This window comes from Triturus cristatus, chromosome 4_2 (assembly GCF_964204655.1).
Source record: "Triturus cristatus chromosome 4_2, aTriCri1.1, whole genome shotgun sequence".
Lineage (NCBI taxonomy): Eukaryota > Metazoa > Chordata > Amphibia > Caudata > Salamandridae > Triturus > Triturus cristatus.
In genome coordinates, this window is record NC_140586.1 from 364,462,141 (window position 1) to 364,485,875 (window position 23,735).

The following is a 23,735-nucleotide window of genomic DNA, read 5'->3' on the forward strand; positions in this document are numbered from 1 at the left end:
AAAGAATGGTCTATGCACTGGTCAGCCTCTTTCAGTGTTGGGAGCATGTTATGGGCAAATCGGCTTTCGTCAATACATGGGTAATTACAATTTTGGAGTCAGCTATGCAAAGTGCAACTTTGCTTCCTTTCTGGTGAGCCACTGTTACCGTGGGGAAACTGGAAGACGGTGTACTTGAACTATGTTTGCCTAGGCAGTGCGACTTTAGGTGCTCAGAGATAGCTTGCCCTATTAACTCACTACCTTGGAGCCAAAAGGTAGAGGGGCATGCATGGCTTGAATGAATTTGAACTGTCTGCCAAGAGTTAACATGGTCTTAGAAAGATTCCAATTTGGAGGAAGGGTAAAAATGTAGGGCGAGACTGTGGAGAAGAATATAAAAGGCATTGAGGAAGTTGTCGGCAACATGAAAATTTGGAGCACTAAATGAAGAAATAATTAGAGACCACTTTGTGATGCATTGGAGATTGAGCAAACACAAGGAGATGATGGACGGAGCGCTGAAACTTTTCAGACACTCACCTCCAGTCACAGATCTGGGTGAATCCATCATCGTTCTTTAGCTCACTTTGCCAACTCAGTTCAGACCCCGCTATATGCAAATCAGCCTTGACCCTGCTCCTCATGGGAACAGTCCAGCCCGAACTGCCAAGCCAGGTCTTCCCTGAACCAGAAACAAGCATCCGGGACAGTTTTCTTTGTTGGCTTTTTTGGGGGCGAAAACTTTTATTAAGTGCTTAAAAGTTGCCATACATAGTTCATAAGGAAGCGGTACCTCACCCCTTAGGGAGGGCAGTCCACTTTAACATTTACATTCCAAAGTTTGGGATTCAGAAATGTTTGCAGATAGCGTTTACAGTTTTAATGGGGCCGCCACTTTAAAGATTACAGTGGGGATGGAGGTTTTTTTTTTTTTTTTTTTACAGTACTTCCTCTGCCTCACTTTCCTTCTTGTCCATGGCTGCATAGTCTCTAAGCAGGCCGAGCACACCATCCTGCGGCACCCTTCTCTCTACACCACCTCTCCATTGGCCACCAGGCGGGTCCTGGCCTACAGGAGAATGTCCTTCATACAGCAGAGGAGTCTCCAGCACCCCTGGATAGCTTCCTCTGTGTGTGTCCCTGGAAACAGCCCATACTACATGGACTGGTCAGTAATGTTCTTGTAGGCGAAGAGGGCTACCAGTTCTTGTCGTAAGGCAGCCCTTAGTCTCTGGGCAAAGGGGCAGGCCCAGAAAAGATGGTGTGCTTCCTCTGCAGGGCATCCCCTTGGGAAGTTCCTGTGTGGGCACAGGCCTCTGCTGTGCATGAAAGACCTCACTGGCAAGCCCCCCTTCACAGTGATCCATGCAATGTCCTTGTGTCTGTTGGTCAGAGTTGGGGAGGATACATTTCCCCACACGTGTTGCAGTCGCTGGTGGCAAGTCACTCAGTGGTGTCCATGGTCCTGATCAGTTTGTGGATTGTCTTGGGCTTCCAGAGGCTAGGAGTAACACAGTTCAGCCCAAATTCCCCCACAAACTTTTCTACCTCGCTGTAGTACCATGGGAGGAGGTCCCAGTTGAAAGTCACAGCGTTCTCCCACTCATCCCATCCCAGCCATCTCCACACCGGGAGGAGGAAAAAAGAGTAACACCTTGTAGGCGGAGTGGTCCTTGTTCGTATTTGACAGGGTTATTCAGTCGCAGCCACACACAAAGAAGGCCCTGAGGATCGTTGAGATGTCGGGGACTGCCTTCCCCCCTTTGGGGTGCTCCTTGTGCAGGACTGATCTTTTCACCCTGTCCATCTTTGAGTGCCAGACAAAGTGAAACACCATGCTGTTGATGGCCCGTGCTACGTTGGCCAGGAGTGGCCAGGCCTGTGTCACGTACTGCAGCACAGGCAGTGCGTTGTTCCTGAGCACCAGAGCCTTCACCTCAATGCTCAGGTTTCTCAGGCTCCAGAGGCCCAGTTTTTACTTCACCTTGGCCAGGCGTTCATTCCAGCTCTTCACAGCTGCCCATGGTCTTCCAAACCAGACGCCGAGGATCTTCATCATCCTGCCTCGATGGAGAAGGCTCGTAGCAGGGGTCCCATCGCCCGAAGAGTTGCCCCTGTGTCTTGTCCACGTTGATTTTCGCCCCTGATGCCTTGCCAAAGTCCGTGCACGCCTCCAGCAGGGATTGGACCGATTTCCCATCCGCACAGAAGAGGGTGACATCGTCCATCTGCAGTGAACACTTGACCTCCTTCACGTCGCTAGGTGTCGGAATCCCTTTGATGTTTGGGTTCTTCCTGATGTACTCAGCGAGTAGCTCTATAACCAAAACAAACAGAGGTGGCGAGAGCAGGCAGTCTGGTCTTACCCCAGACCTGATAGGAAAGGGGTCTGTTTTACAACCATTTACAATGACTGAGCTGAAGATGTCTTTATACATTACTTTAACGTAACCACAGAAGCGCTCCCCCAGCCCAAAACCATGCAGTACCCACTCCATGAACTCATGGGAGACGCGATCGAATGCCTTCTCCTGATCTAGACAGACCAGGGCAGCCCGGATCTTGCAGTCCATGATGTACTGGATCATGTCCCTTATCAGTGCCAGGCTATCTGCAACCCTGCGCCCCAGGACCACGCAGGTTTGGTCAGGGTGAACTAACTCTCCCATGGCGCCCTTCAGTCTGTTTACCCTCTTCCATGCTCATGACGTCTCCCGGCCGTCATGAGTCACGATGGGCGTGTGCGGACGACGGCCGGGAGACGTCATGACCACGCCCACGATTGGAATGTCAGCACTGCGGCAGCACTGCGGCGGAATTTGCACCGCAGCGAAGAGGTTACTAGTATCTTTGTCAGGATCTTGTATTCTACATTCAGGAGAGAGATGGGGCGCCAGTTCTTTAGGTCACATCTCTCCCCCTTATGTTTATACAAGAGAGCAATCATTACTTCCCTCAGAGTGTGGGGCATGATTCCCTCCCTCTCCATCTCCTCATACAGGCGTATCTGGTCCCACTAGGTCACACAGTGAGGCGTAGAATTCAACTGGGAAACAGTCACTACCTGGTGTCTTTGCTGCCTTGAAGGATTTAACTGTAAGGTGCAGCTCCTCCAAAGTGAGGGGGGCATTAAGGGCTTCTCTCACTGTTGGGGAAACAGTTCTTGGGATACCAGACAGAAACTTTTCTGCTTCATCTCCCTCTAACCTCTTCTCTGAGTAGAGGTCCCATAGAAGTTTGTCACAACCTTCCCAATGTCCTCCCTTGTGTCACAGAGGGTTCCCTCCTTATTGCGCAGTTGAACCAGAGGGGTGTGCGCAGAGTGGATTTTCTTAAAGAAGAAGGAGTTGCATTTCTCCCCCTTCTCCAAATTCTCCACCTTGGAATGGAAAATGATCCTCCTGGATTCGTCAAGAAAGTGCTCGCTCAGCTCTTTCTGGACTTCTTCCAGAGGGCTCATGACGTCCCATCCCCGGAGTTGGAGGTCGTGCAGTTCTTGCTGTAGTCTACTGAACTCCCTCTTTCTCCCCCTTGCAACCTGCCTGGCCACATTCTTGAAAAAATCCTGCACCCTGTCTTTGATCCATTACCACCATTCACCTGTGGACTCGAATGTGTCTTTCATGGCCTGCCACTGAGTGTATGTCTCCCTCAGCTCTTCCTTCACCCCCTCTTTCTCCAGCAGAGAGCTATTCAGTTTCCAAGTGCCTGGACCGGTCAGGAACTTGCCCATCAGTTCCCCTTGGAAGTGGATAGCTCTGTGGTCAGAGAAATGCACTGTCACCATTGAATGTTGCCTGAGCTTCAATGATTGAGAAGTAAAGATGAAGTCTATCCTGGAGCACAAGGAACCATCAGGGCGACTCCAGGTGAAGTTCCTGGCGTTCGTCCCCATGGACCCAATGACATCTGTCAGGGAGGCCTCACCCACCATCTCCACCAGTAGTTTTGCAGCATCATCCATCCATTCTTCCCCAGCCTTGGCCCCGCATCTATCACCTGCTTCTAGAATACAGTTGAAGTCCCCACCCATCAAAATCTTTCTTGAGGTGACCAGCTGTGGCCTGAGATGCTGAAACAGCTCTCGTCGCTCGCCTACATCAGAAGGGGCGCACACATTGATAAGTCTAACTGGCTCTCCTGTCCAGGAACCGTCGACGACAAGAGCCCTGCCGCCCTCCAGTTCGGTGACGGAGTCCATTGTGAAACGCCTTCCTCTGACTAAGGTAGCCACACCTACAGACCTACTGCTGTTCCCCCCCAGACCAAAAGGAAGGCCCTAGGGTCCACTGTTCTAGGTGTGTATATGATGTCGCAAAGGGGATGGAGCATTCCTGAATCATGTATACATCACACTCCTGGCTGGCAAGAAAACTCAAAGTACTAGCACATCTGCACCGGTCTCTAATACTTCTGACATTTACGGAAAATAATGAAATAGCCATCATTAATTCGTTTTTAAGAGTAAACTTAATACTTAAAGACTAATTATCAAGTCAAAGCAATTGGTTACAAATACAGTTGACAAGGCTACTTACAGGGCTGGGTCAGCCTCCTGTTGGCACTCCGGTGCTGGGCCTTCCTGCTAGGCAGCTGCTGCTTGCTGTTGCACGATGGTCGCTCCACGCTCTTGGCTGGGCTTGGGGTCTACCTCCTCCAGGGTGACAGGCAAGTCTTGCTTTCGGGCCTCGATGAAGGTCTCCACTTCTTCTACTCCTGCTGGCGATGGGGGTGGGGACACTTTCATGGAGTTTGCCAGCTCCCTCATCTCCTTCAGCACTTAACACTTGCCTGAGTTGCTCATCTGGGCTATCTTGTTCCAGCTGCTCCTCCTCTTCTGGATTCTCGAGCCCGGAGTAGGGGTTGTGGGTGCTCACGGGTCTCTTGCTTGTTTCTTCGAAGTCCGTTGAGTGCCTCCTTTTCCTGTGCTCCTGTGTTGTCCAGGGCCCTTCCCCCAGGTCCTCGGTGACATCTTGGGCGGGAGTCTCCATTGACGCACTGAGCTCACGGGGCTCAGGGAGGGCAGGTGGGGTATCGGTAGATGTCTGTAGCTCCTGGACCTTGGCGGTATCCTGGTTGGGCTAGGGTTTGTCCTGTTTAGGGCCCTTCCCTCTCCCAGTCCCCCTCTCCCGCTGCGGGGCTGGGACTGGAGGCCTGGTCTCGTTTGCCTCCTCCAGTTGGTCACTCAACGGAGGTTTGGCTGCTTGGGGGTAGGGTTTGGCTCCTTTTGGACAGTCCTTAAAGAGGTGACCTACACCCCCACATAGGTTGCATGTGGTTATCTCTTTGCAGGTCTTTGCCATGTGGCCTTCTTGTTTGCAGTCCCTGCATACTTGCGCCGTGCAGTCCTTGCCGGTGGGGCCTGGTTTGCTGCACCTATTGCATAGTTTGGGCTGCCCAGGGTAGTAAAGGTATCCTGAGTCATGCCCTGTGGAGAAGCTGGAAGGGGGGTGGTGGATTCCATCTGGGGCCGACAGGTCCTCTTTCAGCTTCACCATCCCTGTCCATTTACCATCCCAGATGCAGTCACTGTCCAGGTTGCAGGAGGGTTCTTTTGTCACTGTGCAGTGGCGGAGTGGAAAGGTTGTCAGGTCTAGGATATTGACGTGTGGGTTGTAGACGTGCACGGTCATTCTCTTAACCTCCAGCACAAGCTGGCATTCCAGGTGGAAGTCAGAGAAAGGTTTCTCCTCCAGTCATGACCAGCACATCTGCCAATACCTCCTGCAGATTTGTTCAGACATGAACATAAGCAGGTAGGTGCCTTTGGGTGCATCCGACATGATGCACCAGATTTCTGCTGCTGTGAACCCCATCTTGGTTACCAGCAGCTCAGTGAATATCTTCCTGCTCAGGTGCGGTGTGGAGCCATCTGACTCCACCTTCCTCTGCAGCTTTACGGTGTTGTGGAACTATAAATTCAGAGGTCTGCTCATCCTACTGCTCTGCTGTGCCCAGAAGAAGGATTCCTGGTAGCAGGTAGGTAATTCTCAGGCCAGTAGACAGGGTCGACTTCAGGTGGGTGGAGGACGCAGGCAGACCCTCAGGTCCAGCAGGGTGGGTGTCCCAGCAAGGGCTGGCAGGGGTCTCCTTCAGGCTGGCAAGGGTCTCCTTCAGGCTGGCAAGGGATCCCCAGCTGGCAGGCAGCTCCTTCAGGCAGTCCACAGCAGGCAGTTCACAGCAAGGCAGGCAGCTCCAGCAGGTCAGGCAGACCTCAGCAGGCAGGCAGCTCCAGGCAGCAGGTGGCTTCAGCACAGGCAGGAGTCCGCAGCAGACAGTGGTCCTCAGCAGGCAGGTGTCCTCAGCAGGCAAAGCTCCAGCAGTAGCACTTAAAAGTGCATTTGTGTGCTTAAAAGCACCAAGTAGCTCGTTTGCAGAACAGTGACCTCCAGTGGCAACTAGAGGTACTGCAGGCAGGTGATCGTGGTGTCTCCCCTGCCAGGTAAGCATCCGGGACCGGTTTCGGGGTAACACCCCTCATCAGCCAGGCTAGCTTGAATCCAGTGGCAAAGTGAGCAAAGGACCCACGTCTGGGCATACCCTGCCAACTTAGGGCGAACAAAGCAAACACAAGGAGATGATGGACAGAGCGCTGAAACTTTTCAGACACTCGCCCCCAGTCACAGATCTGAAATCGATCATCGTTCTTTAGCTCACTTCGCCACCACAGTTCAGACCCAGCTATATGCTAATCAGTCTTGACTCATGGGAACAGTCCAGCCCAAACTGCCAAGCCAGGTCTTCCCTGAACCAAAAACAAGCACCCGGAACCGGTTTCGGGATAACACCCCTCATCAGCCAGGCTAGCTGGAATCCAGTGGCAAAGTGAGCAAAGGACCCAGCTCTGGGCATACTCTGCCAATTTTGGGCGAACAAAGCAAACAAGAAGATAATGGACGGAGCGCGGAAACTTTTCAGACACTCACCCCCAGTCACAGATTTGGGTTGAATCCATCATCGTTCTGAAAGCAAACACAAGGAGGCAGTTCGGGGTGCACTGTTCCCATGAGGCACAGGGTTAAGACTGATTAGCATATAGCTGCGTCTAAACTGGGGTGGAGAAGTGAGCTAAAGAACGATGATGGATTAAACTCTGTGACTGGGCGTGAGTGTCTATAAAGTTTCAGTGCTCTGTCTACCATCTTCTTGTGTATGCATTGGAGATTGAGCCAGAGTTCCTCTAGAATCCTATACAGAGATAAATCTCCTCTATGTGATGTTATTTCCACTGTAAAGTGGGTTTAACAGAAGATTCATTGTATGAAAGAATAGAAATGTGTGGATAGGAAGAAAGTGGATGTGAATGCTGTAAGAATGAAAACGGGTGTTAAATGGAGCAGAAAAGGGAGTTGCTTTTGTTGTGTGCAAGGTCACACGGAAAACTTTAAAGAAGTGTCCAGCTTGGAAGGCTGTACAAAACGTTGTGGCCGATGTGGGAATTTTCTAAAGTGATGCAGATGTGTAGGAAAGTGAAGCTGGAGGCTAGAGAAGTGACAGAGGAGGTTGTACTTCAGGTGGGAGAATCGTGTTTGGAAATTCCCACTGATAAGGAGAGACTTGAGGAGGTGGATGGCATATAGGATTCTTGCTCAAGATGGATCGTTTCACTTCAAGTGTACAAAAGAATTGTAAGAAAATGAAGTCTTACTCGTAAAAATTGTTATTTGTCCAGTTATATGGGGTAGACATTTGATTTTAATGGTAGTTTGCTCATACTTCTATTAAATACAAAAAGACAGTTTTCCAAGGTAAAGTTCATCAGAAGGCTTTGGGTTTACTTCTGGATCCAAATGCTGAACACCAAGGATGAGTATATCAAGTAACGGATGGCTGAGAAGACTTTCCTAAACAATACCCCAAGGTTTGTTTTACACTATTTATCCTCATCAGATTAAGTTGAAGAGTGGAGCTATGTCACCTTTAGCTGAAGGTTGAAGTTCAATGTGCAAGAAGCTGTAAAATGTGAATTGTTAAGACTGCTTAGCAAGGGGGGGCGTAGAGGGAGAGTTGTGCAGGCAGAATGGGTGGCCCAAGTTGTGATGGCACAAAAATCTACTGGGGACATTAGGGTGTGCACAGACCTCAGGCAATTGAATAAGAAGGTTGTTGTGGACGGGTTCTTTTTCCCCTAACCTAATAAAGATGCTCTAGTTAATGGATGCCAAGTTCTTTACGACACTAGACTTTAGATCCTGGTACCATCAAATCAAGTTACACAGGAGTTCTCAGGAACTCACTGCTTTTATTACTCCCATGGCGTCTTTCAAGTTTCAGGGTGCTGTTCGGGTTAGAGTCATCAGTTTTTCAGAGCGATAAACAATTTGGTGATTATATTCTCCTACATAGGAGTACCTGGATAGAGAATAACCATAGGGTCCATGAAGTGCTGAAACGTCTTGAAGGTGCTGGTAGAACATTTAAGGTTGACACAGGCAAATTTGGCAAGGAAAGTTGACTTATATAGGTAACAAAATTTCAAATAGAGGGGGTGAAGTCAAAGAGAGTTGGTGGATTCCATTTGCAACTTAACTGTCCCAGTGAATACATTTTTGGTGGTCTGCTCTTGATTTTGGGTAGAGAGATGCTGTGGTGACTGCAAGGCTATAGACAATGTGTGTAGCACTAGAATGCCCCCAATTAACGGTAGGGAACTGACCTGTGGCCCTAGGGAAGAGATTTCAGTGGATATTGTGGTCCCAACAAAAGGCGAAGGAGTAACTCCATATTTGATTTTGCAATGGATCACTTCTCAAGGCGACTTAAGGTTTCATATATAAGCAATGTTGCTTCTGAAATTATTATAAATTTTTTGGAAGGCCTGTTCCGCCAAGAAGGATTTACAAGCACATAAATAACGGATAATGGTACTCAGTTTTGTTCCGAGGTGGTTAAGGAGTTTCTCTTTTGTTGTTGTATCACGCATAAAAGTTCTTCCTTGTATGGTATGGATGAGCACTTCAACCGCACCAATAAGGAAAGTATCCAATTTGCTGGAGTAAATAAGATTGATAGGAAAAAATTCCTTCAAGAACACTTGATGACATGCAGACGGACTCCTCATTATACCACTTGGAAAACGCTCTTTAAGCCGTTTCAAGGTATTAAATCTAATTTCTGTTGTTATCAGGTTAGAGGAGTTGGAAGAAGGGATGGTTGAATGTGTCTGTTAACTAGAGTGCCACAGAAATGGAGGATATGAAGTAAAGAAAAATATGACCTGAGGAAAAAGTCAAAAGATGGAGTGTTATGGTGGGTGACATAGTTCCCCATTGCCTTGTTCTGATAAGGGCACAAATTCTAAATTCACTTAACTTCAAAAAGATGTGAAGATCTTTAACAAAGCAGTCAAAATGATCAATGGACTGATTTGGAATCAGAGTAGAAAAACATCACTATAATGGGGCGACTGCTATGATTGTCATAATCAAAATGAGAGGGATGCAGTGTCCCCTTCAGAATGGTAACATCTTGGGGAACAAAACTCACCCTTAGAGTAGAAAAAGAAGAGTCCTTAAATGTACTGCTTATTTTCAAGTCTAGTTTTGCGGTCCATATTACATACAAGACTGTGTTTGTTTTTGGTTTGTCTTTTTCTGCTTGTTTGTAGGTACTTATATTTTGCTATAGTTTGAAGAAGGAATATTATGCTGTGTCTTCAGCTTCTGGCTTACCTTACTAGTTTCCAGCCTTCTAGAATCTTATGACTGCTGGCAACCGGAAGGATCCCACAGCTGACAGTTGTGACTTACCGTTGATGGATGAGGTTGATTAAAGCGTGCCCGGAACACATTACTTTGTACTCCTGCCTTCCTCAAATATGCAACACCTTCCCCTGAGGCGGAGAACTTCAATACTTTATGTGGTGTTGTTAGCAGTTAGCTCAATCTTATATTCAGGCTAGTGTTCTCCATGTTACAACTACCAGCCTTTCAATTACTTACTATCTGACCTCTAGTGAGCATGTGAACAAGTTATAGGCATGCACACTAATATGCCTGTATTTTGAGTCTCCCTGCATGTCATTACTATGGAAAGGATATTCAAAGAAAGGAGTTCGAAAAGTAAATAATCCAGCCAATGAATTTGCATTGTATTGTAGTGCAGCATTTATCTATCGCTTACTACCCCTATGTGGGGTGCTTAAGCACTTGCTTACATGAGTAGCATGCTACACCATGTAGGGTGTGGTTGCAAGGATGTTTTTGTTTTGATCCTATGTGGGAAATGCTTCCACGTGGTGTGCGAGGACTACCGAGGTGCGGTTAGGGTGTTATGGGTCACAGCACATAGCAGTGTTGGAGGCTTACATGTTAGAGACAGAAAAGCAGTTTTATGGCTTTCAGTATGCTGTTAGCTTTAAATCGCTATGCGGGTCCCTTTATGGTGTTTCATATGACAGAACCTGCTTAGCTGGTTACTTCAATGGATTGTCCAATCTCAGATTTGGAGTATAGTTGTGGCCCTAGCTGGCATGGATGGAGGCAGAGAGATCTGCAGGGAGAACATTTTTATTATCATCCCAAATAGGAATGTCTATGGGAGATGTAAAGAAGCACCCAGATTGTATAGATATTTGGGACCTGCAGTGAATGGACTATAATAATATAAAAAGCCCTCCAAAACTGTCCAGTAACGGGAGACAGATCTCTTTAATTATTCCATGCCTGTTCAATTGGTGGTGTTTGTTTTTTTGGCTGGACAGTACCGATGATGGACAACCCTCAAAGCATAAATGTACTATGTGAATTTAATAGGTATAATTTACATTTTGTTACTGACCCTTGTGTTATATGGTTTTATCATTATTGCAAGCCTTAACAGTTATATATAGACGTGTATAACTATATAATACCGCTGCGAACCCAGGTCAGCTCTTGTTGCTAACCTGCATAATGAAAGCAATTTGCTGGTTGCAGTTTGTAGGTTGTAAGCAGGAGGACTGTGCTCGATTGAGGGTGTGACTGTTTTCTGGGTTCTGTTGCAAGGATGCAGGTGGTGCAGTTAGCTAAAAATAGTCAAGTTTTTGAATGTATTTGGAAGCATATATGCACCTGGGTGCTACTAATGCAGGCTGGTAGGGAGTTCCAGAGTTTGGCAGCTTGTACTGAGAAAGCAGTGCCTCCTATGGATTTCTTACGATAAGGTGGTATGATGAGAAGTGGTGCAAGCCTGGAGCACAGTGTTCCCTTTGGAACATTTTGCTTTAATTTAAACTAGTAGGCTTACCGGCCCTTTTCCTTGGAAGGCTCTGTGGACAATGCAGAATGTTTTGAACCTGGCCCTTCTAGCTATAAAGTAGCCAGTGGGGAGATTGCAGGACTGGGATCGTGTATGTGTACTTCTTTGTCTACCCTTGGCTTTTGTTGAGAGTGAAAATAAAACTACTCCTTCAAACGTAATTTTATTGGCATTTGGTTCAATATCCATCAGGAGCTATTGCACTCAACATTAACCGATATGTCAAAATAAAACTACTTCTCGAAGCCACAAACAATGTGGTGCTTCAATAGTTAGGACACTGGTTCCTCGCAAGGCAAACCACAGCCCATAGCACCAAGGTCCAGTGGGCTAAAGAGGGAAGCCAAGTAAGGTGTGCCTGAATCTCAATAAATGGTTTTAAAGTGTTCCCCATTTATTAAAATAAAAAAAACACAACAATTCTTGGGGTATAAGCTAGGATCTCACAGAAATAAAAATAAGAAATGAAAAAAAGTGTGAGGCCTTATCCTTATTGTGGTGTGCTTGTGTCCAGCCCGAGAGACTTACTGGATACCAGTTACTGTGGTTCAAGGTTTACATGCCAGAAGCCTGGAAAATTTTACTGAACAAGTGAAGGTAAAAAGATCTGACACCTACTGCAGAGAACACTACCTTGGCACAGGCATACTAAGGAATGATGGCAATTCACATCATTACATGCATGCAAAAAGTAATCTAGCTTGGAGGACAGAACTCTAAGACACAACCGGTATCTGAATATGGTACAGGGCAGGAACAGCTCATATGAACAAGATGAAGATATGTTGCGCAGATCACGTGAGTAAATAAGCCAGAACCCATTATTGATCAAAAATACTGAAAGAAGGATAGTGATGAGCCCCTAACATGAGATCATCACACAGACAATCGCACCACTGTTTGTCAACAGCTGAGTGGATGGGCAAACACTGGTAACAATACTGGAACATGGACACAGAGGAAAAGTGGCCAGGTGAAGGAACCAGTAAAGATGAATACCCAACTGCTAATGCAAGTTACCAGGGGACAGAAAAGCTGTAATACCCAAGCTCTGTCAACGATTGGTAATATAAGACAGACCATAGGTGACAGAGAAAGAATAGTGCCTAAGGGACTGCTATATCCTAAAGTTATGTGCCACAGGGGAAGTGTATAACCAAAGAGAAAATTAGCTAGGGATTCACAACACCTGATCATTTTAAGCCCCCCAAACTGAAGGGACAGTTGCTCTGCAGTGCTCGGATCCTATGCACCCACTTTGACAGATGCACTACTAGGACTGTCTCCATGCACCCCATCACTGACTGTATGAACCAGAATAGTTCACAGTGAGAATATGAAGTAGTATTATATTGGATAAACTTACTCTGAAGTCCATGAGCTCTTTTAATTTTTAGTCCTTCTTTATAGTGAGTAAAAATACTTTTGGATTCACTCATGCTGGTCTTTGTCCCTTGAGGGAACCAATGTCCCCACCCTCACCACCCTTATCTCCCACTCAGTTTCAGCCTTATGAGGAACATTTCAAAAATATAACAGAACACAGCGACCGTTTTAAAATCTTACTATTTCAACCAACTAATTTCCAGACTGGATGATGAACTTTAGAATGAATCCGGGTCAAAACTGAGTCAGCAAAAACATCTGACCTAATATTAATTAATTGCACAATACAGGCTTAAATATATAATGGATGTCCGAAGTTACCCTTTGAGTTGTGTGTTTATAATTCAAATTCTTGCATTGCCTCAAACACTGTGTGAACCACCCTGGTGCACGAAATTGTTAATGTATTTCATCAATCTTCCCCATATAGTCTTTGATATCAATAGATATTGATCAATCAACCAGGATAACAGCAATCTGAAACTCATTATGTGAAAGAAAGAGGGGGGTAACAAACTAAGGACTAGTAATAACTAAGCGCGACAATGGAGAGCTTGAGTAGCAAAATGTGCCCACTGCGCTGCAACATTCAAGTGCTAGCAAAAGCAAGCAAATTACCAAGAAATTACCAAGCACTGGATATACTGTAAAAATGAAACAGCCCTAGATATGTTTAGTCATCGATGGGTCCTGCAAGAGAAATCCCGAACAACCAGCCAATCCAATTATATGCCGTTAGATAGGCAGTTCCAGATAAATGCACCATTACTTATAGGATGTTTCATCACGGGTTTCCTTAGGGTTCTGCTCAGTGACAGTAATGGCTCATGAGCCACTTACATTCAGAATATCTAGGCTTCCTATCAGAAAACGAAATACCTCCTACTCCACTGCTACTGCTTAATACCCATCTTCTAATCTAAATGATTTGCTTCTTTTGTAAACATTGTAGGCTACCCGTTTAGATCTTAAAAGACCTTGCAGCTAAAGCCTGCAAATTGCACGGTTATATTTTGAAGTGTAAATTGAAGTATTTTACTATGCTTGAACCATACGTGTGAGAATTGTGTTCATAGGCCTACCTGAAAAGTACACCTTTAGTCTAAAAGTAGAGTACACGTCAAACATTCCATGGCATATCACAAACAGAGGGAGGGTCTTTGAGCAGCTGTGTAAAAATTCTGTTCATGAGCTGTGAACCACAGCCACCTTCTTTAAAAATGTTGAGCTTGCACATACCAACTGGAGACATGACTTTGAAACAATCAACAGGTATTGCAAAGTTGTAATTTAAACCAACTCGCGGACGCGAGAGAAAAGACTGTTAGTGCCAGCCTAAAGGTACATGCTCTGAAGCGCCTGGTGAAGGGCTCAGAGTCACGGCAGCATTGTTGTTTTAAATATTGCCTTCGTGTTTTTAACGTTTTAACGTTTGGGACGCTTGTAATCTGAATTTAAACTTGTATTTTTTAAATAATTGCACCAATACTCTGCTTACCTTCACGCTGTGTCTTGCGATTCCCCGGTCCACCACTGAAAGTTCAGATTGAGTGGAGGGAAAACACCGCAACACAGGAAGTGAGGAAGCCCACTGGCGCAGGTCAGCATTCTAGTAGCTGTCTCCTGCCCTTTAAAACCCACATGTCTGGAGTCACGCGCAGCGGACGCGCGCAGCGGGCGCGCCGCCGGCGCGCCGAAGGCGCGCCAAAGGCAAGCCCGTCTGCGCCCGTCCGCGCCAGACCGGGCCCAGGGACCACAAACCCTGCATCCAGGTCCCCCGTTCAACATTACTACTCACTTACCCAGCTCAACCAGCTTAATAGACCTGTAAGCAACGCCTGTACACATTCCATTCTGCCGGATAAAATCCCCGACTACTGCCCTTACTGTCTGCACAATTTTACTCCTCCTAACCTAGAGCCCTCCTCCCCTTCTGCAGTGCTCAAAATATCATTACTAAACTGTAGATCTTTCTCCAAACATACTACCGAAATCTGGATGCTCCTCCAAGATTTAGACCCTGACGTGCTATTTCTGACGGAAACATGGCTCACCTCATGCGCAGAACCCGACATCATTCAAGCCCTCCCTCAAGGCTTTATGATGCAGAGGGTTGACCGCGCAACAGGCAGGGGGGGCGGGATTGCGATTATTCATAAACCCCAATTTATCTGTCGTCTGCTTGGGAGTCCAATCACCGACTGCGAAAGCACCTACTTCAACATAGAAATTTCACCGAGCCTATCACTCTCGGGTATCCTCATTTATCGCCCTCCTGGAGCCCTCGGCTCCTTCCACCATTCGCTGCTCGAGACCACAGCTAATCTTGCAAGTTCAGCACCCAATTTTACTCTCCTGGGAGACTACAACCTCCACTTTGACGATATCTCGTCTGGCAATGCTAAGGAGTTGACTAGGGACCTCTCTGCACTACACATGAAGGGAAAAATTCTTCAAGCCACCCATATTAAAGGCCACCTATTAGATCAAGTTTTCTCAAATCTAGTAGACCTCAAAGGAGATGACCCTATTCCTCTCCCATGGACTGATCATTTTTTGATAAACCTATCCTGGAGACTTCCATACCTGAACCCCCCCCTCCAAACCTCCTGGACTTATGACCGCCCCTGGGCTAAACTTCCGTTAGAGAAATGGATCCAAACCCTTGAAAGAACCCAACCCAAATCTAATCTCGGCCCAACAATTGCCAACAAAAATTTTTCAGACTGGATAAATCAATCACTGGATTCTGTTCTCCCCAAAGTTAGAATAAAAAAGTCTGAAAGGCCCCACATGGCCCCTTGGTTCACCCCTGAGCTAAGAGCATTTAAACAGCAATGCAAAACCAAGGAAAGGCAATGGAGAAAAGAATATCTCCCTACAAAAAAATTAGAATACAGAGCGGCCATCCAAATGTACAAATCTCAAATAAAAAAGGCCCAATCCTCCTACTATGAAGAAAAAATTCTTTCAGCCCAGAACTCGCCCAGAGAAACATTTACCATTATTAAAAAACTACTTAAAACACCCGCTCCCCGCACTGTTCCTGACCCTTCAGGCCAACGATGCAACAAATTGGCTAGCTTCTTCAATCATAAGATACAAACCATCCTCGAATCCCTCCCTCAAAGGAATGAAGCGCTGGAAACTTCATTCTACCCAGACTCTCATTCAACCAAACCCACTCTGGAGACCTTTCCCCCTATGAACTTAGAAACTCTTCTCACTCTGCTTTCCACCATAAAAAGCGGATCACCAACAGACCCAGCTCCACTATACATTCTGAAGAAAGCTATAACCACCTTAGCCCCAAACATACTGAACCTGATTAACGCCTCACTCAACACAGGATCAGTCCCTGCCAGCTGGAAACAGGCGATGGTTAGGGCTCTACTTAAGAAACCTAACCTAGACCCCACTGAAATGGGAAACTACCGCCCAATTTCCCTTTTACCAGGATTAAGCAAAATTACCGAAAAATTTGTCAACCAGACTCTTTCAGGCTTCCTAGAAACTCACAACCTGCTGCACTCTTCTCAGACTGGATTTCGACCTCGTCAGAGCACAGAGACAGCCCTGCTAGCAGTAGTTGAGGAAAGCAGAAAAATCCTCGATTCAGGAGGCTCCACAGCTATTATCCTCCTAGACCTAAGCGCGGCATTCGACACAGTGAACCATGAGACCCTCATCAACCGGTTGAGGAACGTAGGAGTCACAGGCACTGTGCTTCAATGGATGCGGTCCTTCCTAGAAGGAAGAACCTTTCACGTCTTCGAGGAGAAAGTAATGTCTGAGCCAGCCAATTTAAAGAGTGGGGTCCCACAGGGCTCCTCTCTCAGCCCGACCCTTTTTAACGTTTACATGTCCCCCCTAGCAGCCATAGTTGCCCCCCATGGCATCCGCATAGTGACCTACGCGGACGACACGCAACTGGTGGTAGCACTTAATCAGGCAGCAAATCACACCAATAGCCTCCATTCCTGTCTAAAAGACATCTCAGAATGGATGGATCATTCCCAACTCAAGCTCAACGGTGGAAAGACCGAGATTATGGTCTTAGGCAATTACAGCAGCTTTCACCCTGACTCAATGTGGCCTCTAAGCATGGGACCACCCCCCACCCTTAAGTCCGAAATCAAAAGTCTGGGCATTTGGCTAGACCAAGACCTGACCTTTAGAACACAGGCCAGGAAGACAACAGCCACCTGTTTCTGCATGCTCAGAATGGCCCGTAAAGTGCTCCCTTTGCTTCCCACTCCAGCAAAAAAGATACTAATACAATCCCTTATACTCTCCAGGTTAGACTATGGGAATGCCTTATACTTAGGCGCACCCTCCTCAGTAATTGCCAAACTCCAGTTAGTTCAAAACAGCGCAGCCAGAATTCTAACGGGCACCCCAAACAGACAATCAGCCAAACCTGCCTTACACTCCCTCCACTGGCTTCCCGTGCTTGAACGCATTAAATTCAAGTCATTATGTATTGCCCATAAAACACTGTCAGGTACAGGCCCAGCAATCAACTCAGCCCTGATTCTTCCCTATAAAGCCAAGAGAAAACTTCGATCAGATGACCTGCGTCTGGCCGAGGTGCCGAGAATAAAAAGAGCCAGAAGTGGCGGACGACTCTTTTCTTACAATGTCTCCAAACTCTGGAACTCCCTGCCGCTTCAGCTACGTCTGATTCCCAATCATCTGACCTTCAGAAAACTACTTAAAACTTGGCTGTTCCCATAGTCGGGCCTCCGTCCTTGTATGATCCTTCAGCGCTGGGACACTCCCGGGTAGCCATGCGCTTTATAAATATCGTTTTCATTTCATTTCATTTCTGTTTGGCAAGGGTAATGAGGCTTTGACAGTTCCCTTAATAAAAGTGCAATAAAAAGGTGTCTTTGATTCATGCAGATGCACCTGTGTAAAAAAAAAAAATATTATATTATATATATATGTTTTTATATAGCACAAACTCGACCCAAAGGTACTGGAGCGCTTTACATGAGTAACAGTTGCATTACATAAGGGCATTTTTTTTTCATTAGGTATTAAGTGATTTGCCCAGAATCACAGAATCAAGGCTCCAACCTGGTTACCGAGTTCCAAAGTCAACAGCTCTGGCCATTACACCACACCCTCTCCCCTACCTTAGAAAAAAAAATAAGGGGGTGATATTTCATTCCGCACGTCCAATTGGCAGAATTTGGTGACTCTTTGTTACTCTCAATGAGGGGTTCTGGCCAAATTCCGCAAAACGCCGTGTGGAAGAATGTTTTCCCACAAGGCTCCAAAAATGCCACAGTGCAGTTTCTACTGCGGGCGATCAGGGTTACAGAGCTGCTTCTTGAGTAGATTTTCTTCTCGAGCTCTAGAAAAATCAACTCGAATGGCTGCACGATCTTGCACAGTGCACGTGCCTCTTGTGCTGATTTTTCTGCGCATCTGGCTCTACTGGTGCGAATTTGCAGTTCAACATGCATATTTTCCACCCATTGGCGGAACTCTGCTGAATCTCGCAAGACTTGCATATAACTCCACTGAATTCCACAGTGAAACTACACAAACTCTGCCCACCGCTAGTTAACATCTGGCAGTGACCAATCACAAACTAAAGTTCCCATACAACCCACGGCCAAGCTATTACCAACAAATAAGAGAGACTAGGAATTTATTCTAAGACAAACTAGGTCAATCATCTTTTGCTGTTTTGTTCTCCTTGTTGTCAGCGATCCATGGCATTTGAAAGCACAGTTTTAAACATTGAAATACAGCTTATACAGGCCTGCAAAGTTAAGTGAGATTTTATCAGGTTGAGCTATTTTTAGCATTTATGGTCCCTGCAGTTTGTCTTTTTACTAATTGTTGCTTATGTTCCTGGAAAAATGTGTTTACTTTAGTTTCTCTTATTATAGTTAATGCTTTGTCAAGTGAGTTATGTGACAATAATTGTGAAACAAAATGCTGTAAAATGTCAGTTTTTTTTCCTAACAGCATTTAAACAGCTTGTAAATGAATAGTACAAGTATTTCAAAATATATCAGGAATCATGAAAACTTTTTTTGTATTTCAGAGGCGTGATGCAAACGAAGATTTACATAGGAGCAAAACAAATTAGAACACTTTACTTGGTGATGTGCAAATGACACATATTTGCAGACATTGTACACTATTTAGTTTTAAAACCACGTCAGTGGGAAATTCTGTGGGCCTTTAAATGTAAAATCTGGTGATTGCAAATGACAGTGTATTTATTAAAAGTGACAGTTATTAAACAGGAGTTGAAAAACATTCCTGCCCCCGCACTGATGACATTGAGGTTAATGAATTGAGGCAAGTCAGCGGTCATGTGTATCCTATATGTGGCTAGATTTGTATTATATATGGCACAAAAGTTTAGTCCATTAAATCAAACAAAAGAGTTATCTGTACAGCAGAAATGCAGAACTCACATATGTGAAGGTGCTTTCATACGTGATAAAGAAGAAAATGGTGACTGAATTAAAATACTTGCCCAGAATGACATAATTTGAAACCAGTTTATGGGTCAAGAGCATTATAATTAGGTCGAGTAGATTATTTGTCACTAGACCTGCAGGTCTAGTAACATTTTTAGGATTTTGAGGCCTGGTTCTAGTAACATTATTCTGATTTTTCTAGGCCCGTTATAAAGTAAGCATTAGCAGAAATCGCGGCAGTGTAAAATATCAGTGTGAAAGGCAGGAGTCCCCGAGAAAGTTCAGACAGGCACTTTTATAGTGCTTATGTCAACAGAAGGATGCTTACAATTGATTTAGGATAACACATTTGTAGAGAGAATAAATAGTGCATACGCAAGATGTTTGCTCAGCAAGTTAAGTACTCTCTGACAATATCTGGCGTAAACCCAAGGTAACAAGAATTATTCCAGGCAAGACCATTTCAGCTTTCCATCCTTCTGAGGGCAATACATTGCGTACCCTTAAAATGGTTGATGATAACCAGGGGTGTAGCTTCAAGAGGGTGTTTGGGTTGTTAAAACCCCTCCTCCTAATAAATGTATTCCATTGTAAAAAGTTGGGTAAAGGGTGCTCTAATTCATGTATGGTGAGGTGTTTGTCAGATTTCACTTGTGATTTTTACATACACATGCAGAGAAAAAACACACTTGTCTCTGTTTTAAAGGTCTTAAAAATGGTTATTTTACAAAAAAATAAGTTTTGAGTACCCCTCACAAGCCGTGCTCCTCTCCGTTCTTACTGCTCCTTAAGCCCATGCCATGAGTCTCATATAATGTATTTTAACCAGCGTGATTGTTGCGAAATATTAAGCTCACATACCCCCAATCTTACTGACCAAACTACGCCGCTGATGATAGTGGCTGATGTTTAGAGTGCTTAGAAGCTTCAAGCAGTGGTGTGAATAGCTATATACAAGACCCTTCATGGTCCTGTGATTAATGGAAGGGACAAGTTGTGGATGCAAAAATTACATAAAGGGAGACTAGGAACACGCAACCAAAGATCCCACTTTTCAAGCATCAACTAACACAAAACAATCCAAACCACTCACAAAAAAGGTCAAAGCACACAGAGCACCTTATGTTCAATGAGAGTCACAGATCTATCCAGCTCACATGACCACACCGGGCTTACTCATCCACAGCACAACTTGAATGAACTACCTAGGTCACAGGGCAACATCAACCCAGACCTAAAAAGACATGTACGCCTCCTATAACCACACCAGTATTCAACTAGGTATATACAGTGTATTGCTGCGCCTCACTGCCGAGTTAAAGAAACGAACTGCTCACATTTTCACGCCGGTGAGTGCATGTCAGGTGACCACACCAAAGCTGAACCATCGTCTAAAGGTCGCTCTACAGTGCTGAACGAGATGTACAGAACTTGCATGAGCATACCAACCGTTAGCTACAGGCAAGTCTATTCACATAACCATACCAACGCTGAGCCAAACACATGTACAGTTCATAATAAAATACTGACCCATACAAGCAGAATTCACACGCCAAGACTTAGCACAGGCATATACTGCTCGCAGAACTACATCAACGAGGAGCCACGTAGATGCGCAGCTTACACGACAATGCAACTTCTCAACTAGAGTTCACAACACCACATTTTTGATTGATAAGCCACAAACATGTACAGCTCAAATGTTCAGACCATTTCCGAGATAGAAAAGTACAATTCACAGAAACATGCGAATGTCCAGTCAGACCTAACGAGGAGCCACATATTTCTATGGCTCACCCTCTAGCCTTCCAAAGCTGAAATACTAACACCGAGCAACACACAAACACCACTCACGTAAAAACACCGAGATAAAAAAAATGCAACGAATACAATCACTCCAACAAACTAGGAAAAATACTGAACATGCTGTACTTGCTTTAAACGATACGTCCACGAGAGAGGAAGAATTGCTCAATCGTGAGAATGTGCATTACTCACAGACAATGAAGTCAGATAGATGTAGCAATCGCACACGATTGCGATCAACTGAACAGCACAAACCCACACATGTAGGTTGCCCTCACTCACATTCAGTTATACACACATGCTAGTGCTTTTCTCGAAACCGGATGCACTGAGAAGTCACTCAATCATAGGTATATTACTATCACCATCAGGTCAGCTATACACATGCCATGTACTTTAATACACACAAAAACAGCTGTCACACAGTGATACGTTACAAAAACACTCTAACGTTATTATTAGCTAACCACCAACATACAGATAAATATTCCTGTTCCATAACTAGCTGTACACAATAACCTCACCTAAACAAAGAGTTCTAATACACTCAATTACAAACACGTCCATGTTTAAAAGACAAGCCATCAATAAAATCATCGTTCTACACACCGAGGTTCGCCAACACAGCGAGTACTTGTTCCCGCATTGCTCTGCTATTTGTAAACATAGCTGAGTAAAACATTCAAGCATACAATAGTTACGGATACGGGTATCGTCTGTTACACACACAGCCATAAATAAAATGCCCGCTTTGCACTCCACCACACACTAATGGTACGTTTCACATTATGCCAGATACAAAACGTTAGGAACCCACCTGCTCGCGGCTCTGTTCTTGTTGTGCTAAGGATGATAAAAGCCTCCAGCCACACTATTGCACTCCTTCCACCTCTGTGAACACTATCATACACTGCCAGGCAGGAGCCGGGCGTGCTCTACATCAGAAGCAGGGGGCGTTCTATTCGTCTCTATGACCGCCGGGGGGCGGAGCACAACCAGGAATTACCACGTGCAACCTATCCCTCCCGAGGATAGACTCAGGCCGTGAGGGGTATGTGCGTTGCGTGGTCACTTAACGCTCGGCACTGGACACTAGAACCATGAGATGGTTTGGAGAAATTCTAAATTACGTACACGAACGTTATAATCGCTACTGGAAATCTGTGTGCCAGGCGTGCACTTGTGCAGCAAGTTGGGAGGCGGCCATCTTGAAGATGCCCCTTTGGACAACTTGGAAGAGGTTACGGACGCGGCCATACTGAAGTGGCACATCACCTCCTGGTCATCGGGCAGTACGGCTACTGAATGAACAGTACTTCCGCAACATATTAGCAAGATAATGATACTCATATCCGTTAGTACTGCGCTTAAACCCCCGCCTCGATCGTCCCGTTTGCAAGCTTGGCTAGGGTGACCAAAGCCATGGACAGAAGTATGGTTACATGTTGGCGTCAACCAAGGAGACAGAAGAATGACCCCAAATACAGGCCTAACTTAAGTACGACTACAGCTGCAGAGCCGGCAAGTTATCCTGGTCTGTCCATGCCAGTTCAAGTTTATTTTTTGTATTCTGTGGCATGCAGCCATGATTTTATAATGGTCTAAATTGGGATTCAAATCCCAGAATGCAAAATAAAAACCTACCCTAGATGGGGCAGTCACCCATCGGTCCAGCAAACTTGAGAGTTCTGGAACTATATCAGAAAAGAACATCATAGACTGAGAAGCCTTATTACAGGCAAAAACGGAAGATGTTTCGTGGGTTGAGTACTTTAATTGGAGCGAGTTTCTTATTCTCAGCACAAAGCAGAGCTGTAAAAATGTTTAGGTCCAAGGTTGAGTACCCAGCATAGTCTAGAATTGTACTTAGGGTTCTGTCACTTATAGTCATGTTTTTATAAACGACTACAAGTCACTGAATCCAAAGTTAACAAGCATTTTAAATGCAATAGGTCTCGCATTATTAAAGTTTGAGCTGTTGGCATTGCTAATAATAATGCAACACCAATAGCAGCTCAAAGATTCAGTAATGTGAGACCTATTGCATTGCAATTGTTTTTTTTTTTTTTATATAGCACGAACTTGAGTGAAAGGTGTGTATTTATGTTGCATTGAGTACAGTGTAATTATGTGTTGTGTTATTATGTGGCACAGAGTGGTATTGTGTGGAGTGTATTTATCTTGCATTAAGTAGAGAGTAATTATGTGACGTGCAATTATGTAGTACTGAGTGGTATGTGGAGTGTATTTATGTTGTATTGAATACAGTGTAATTATGTGATGTGTAATCACACAACCACACACACAACCACACACACACTCAACCACACACACACAGCCACACACACAATTACACACAACCACACCACACACAACCACACACACAACCACAAACACAACACACACACAACCAAAAGCACACAACCACACACACACAGCCACCCACACAACCACACACACAACGACACACACACACAACGACACACACAACCACAAACACAACGCACACACAACCACACACACAACCACAAGCACACAACCACACACACACAGCCACCCACACAACCACACACAACCACACACAACTACACACACAACTACACATACAACCACACACACAACCACACACGTCTCATTATCCATTCCTACCTTTTTGGAAGAAGATGTTGCACTCAAATGATGTACTTGATGATCGTTTAATTAATTCTCCCTTCCCTTATTTTATTCCCTTAAGATTAAATGTAAAGAAAATTGTTGTTTGTTCACTGTAAAGTGCATTAACCCCATTTCACAGGTAGTGACACTATATAAAATGAAAAATTAAAAAAATTGCACTGGCTGACTACTACTAGTTTTTGGCACGCCAAAAGCAGC

The 23,735-nt window shown here is 45.2% G+C and overlaps 1 protein-coding gene and 1 pseudogene across 1 annotated transcript in view; both read right to left on the minus strand.

Annotated features, from left to right (window-relative positions):
* SOAT1 (sterol O-acyltransferase 1) overlaps nucleotides 1–21,833 on the minus strand; it is a 240,174-nt gene extending 218,341 nt beyond the window's left edge. Inside the window, exon 1 of the mRNA XM_085601804.1 lies at nucleotides 21,679–21,833. The gene's annotated coding sequence lies outside the window, so the exon portion shown is untranslated. The remainder of the gene's footprint in view (nucleotides 1–21,678) is intronic.
* Nucleotides 4,568–5,918, minus strand: LOC146833895 (uncharacterized; annotated as a pseudogene).
* Nucleotides 21,834–23,735: the final 1,902 nt, after the last annotated feature.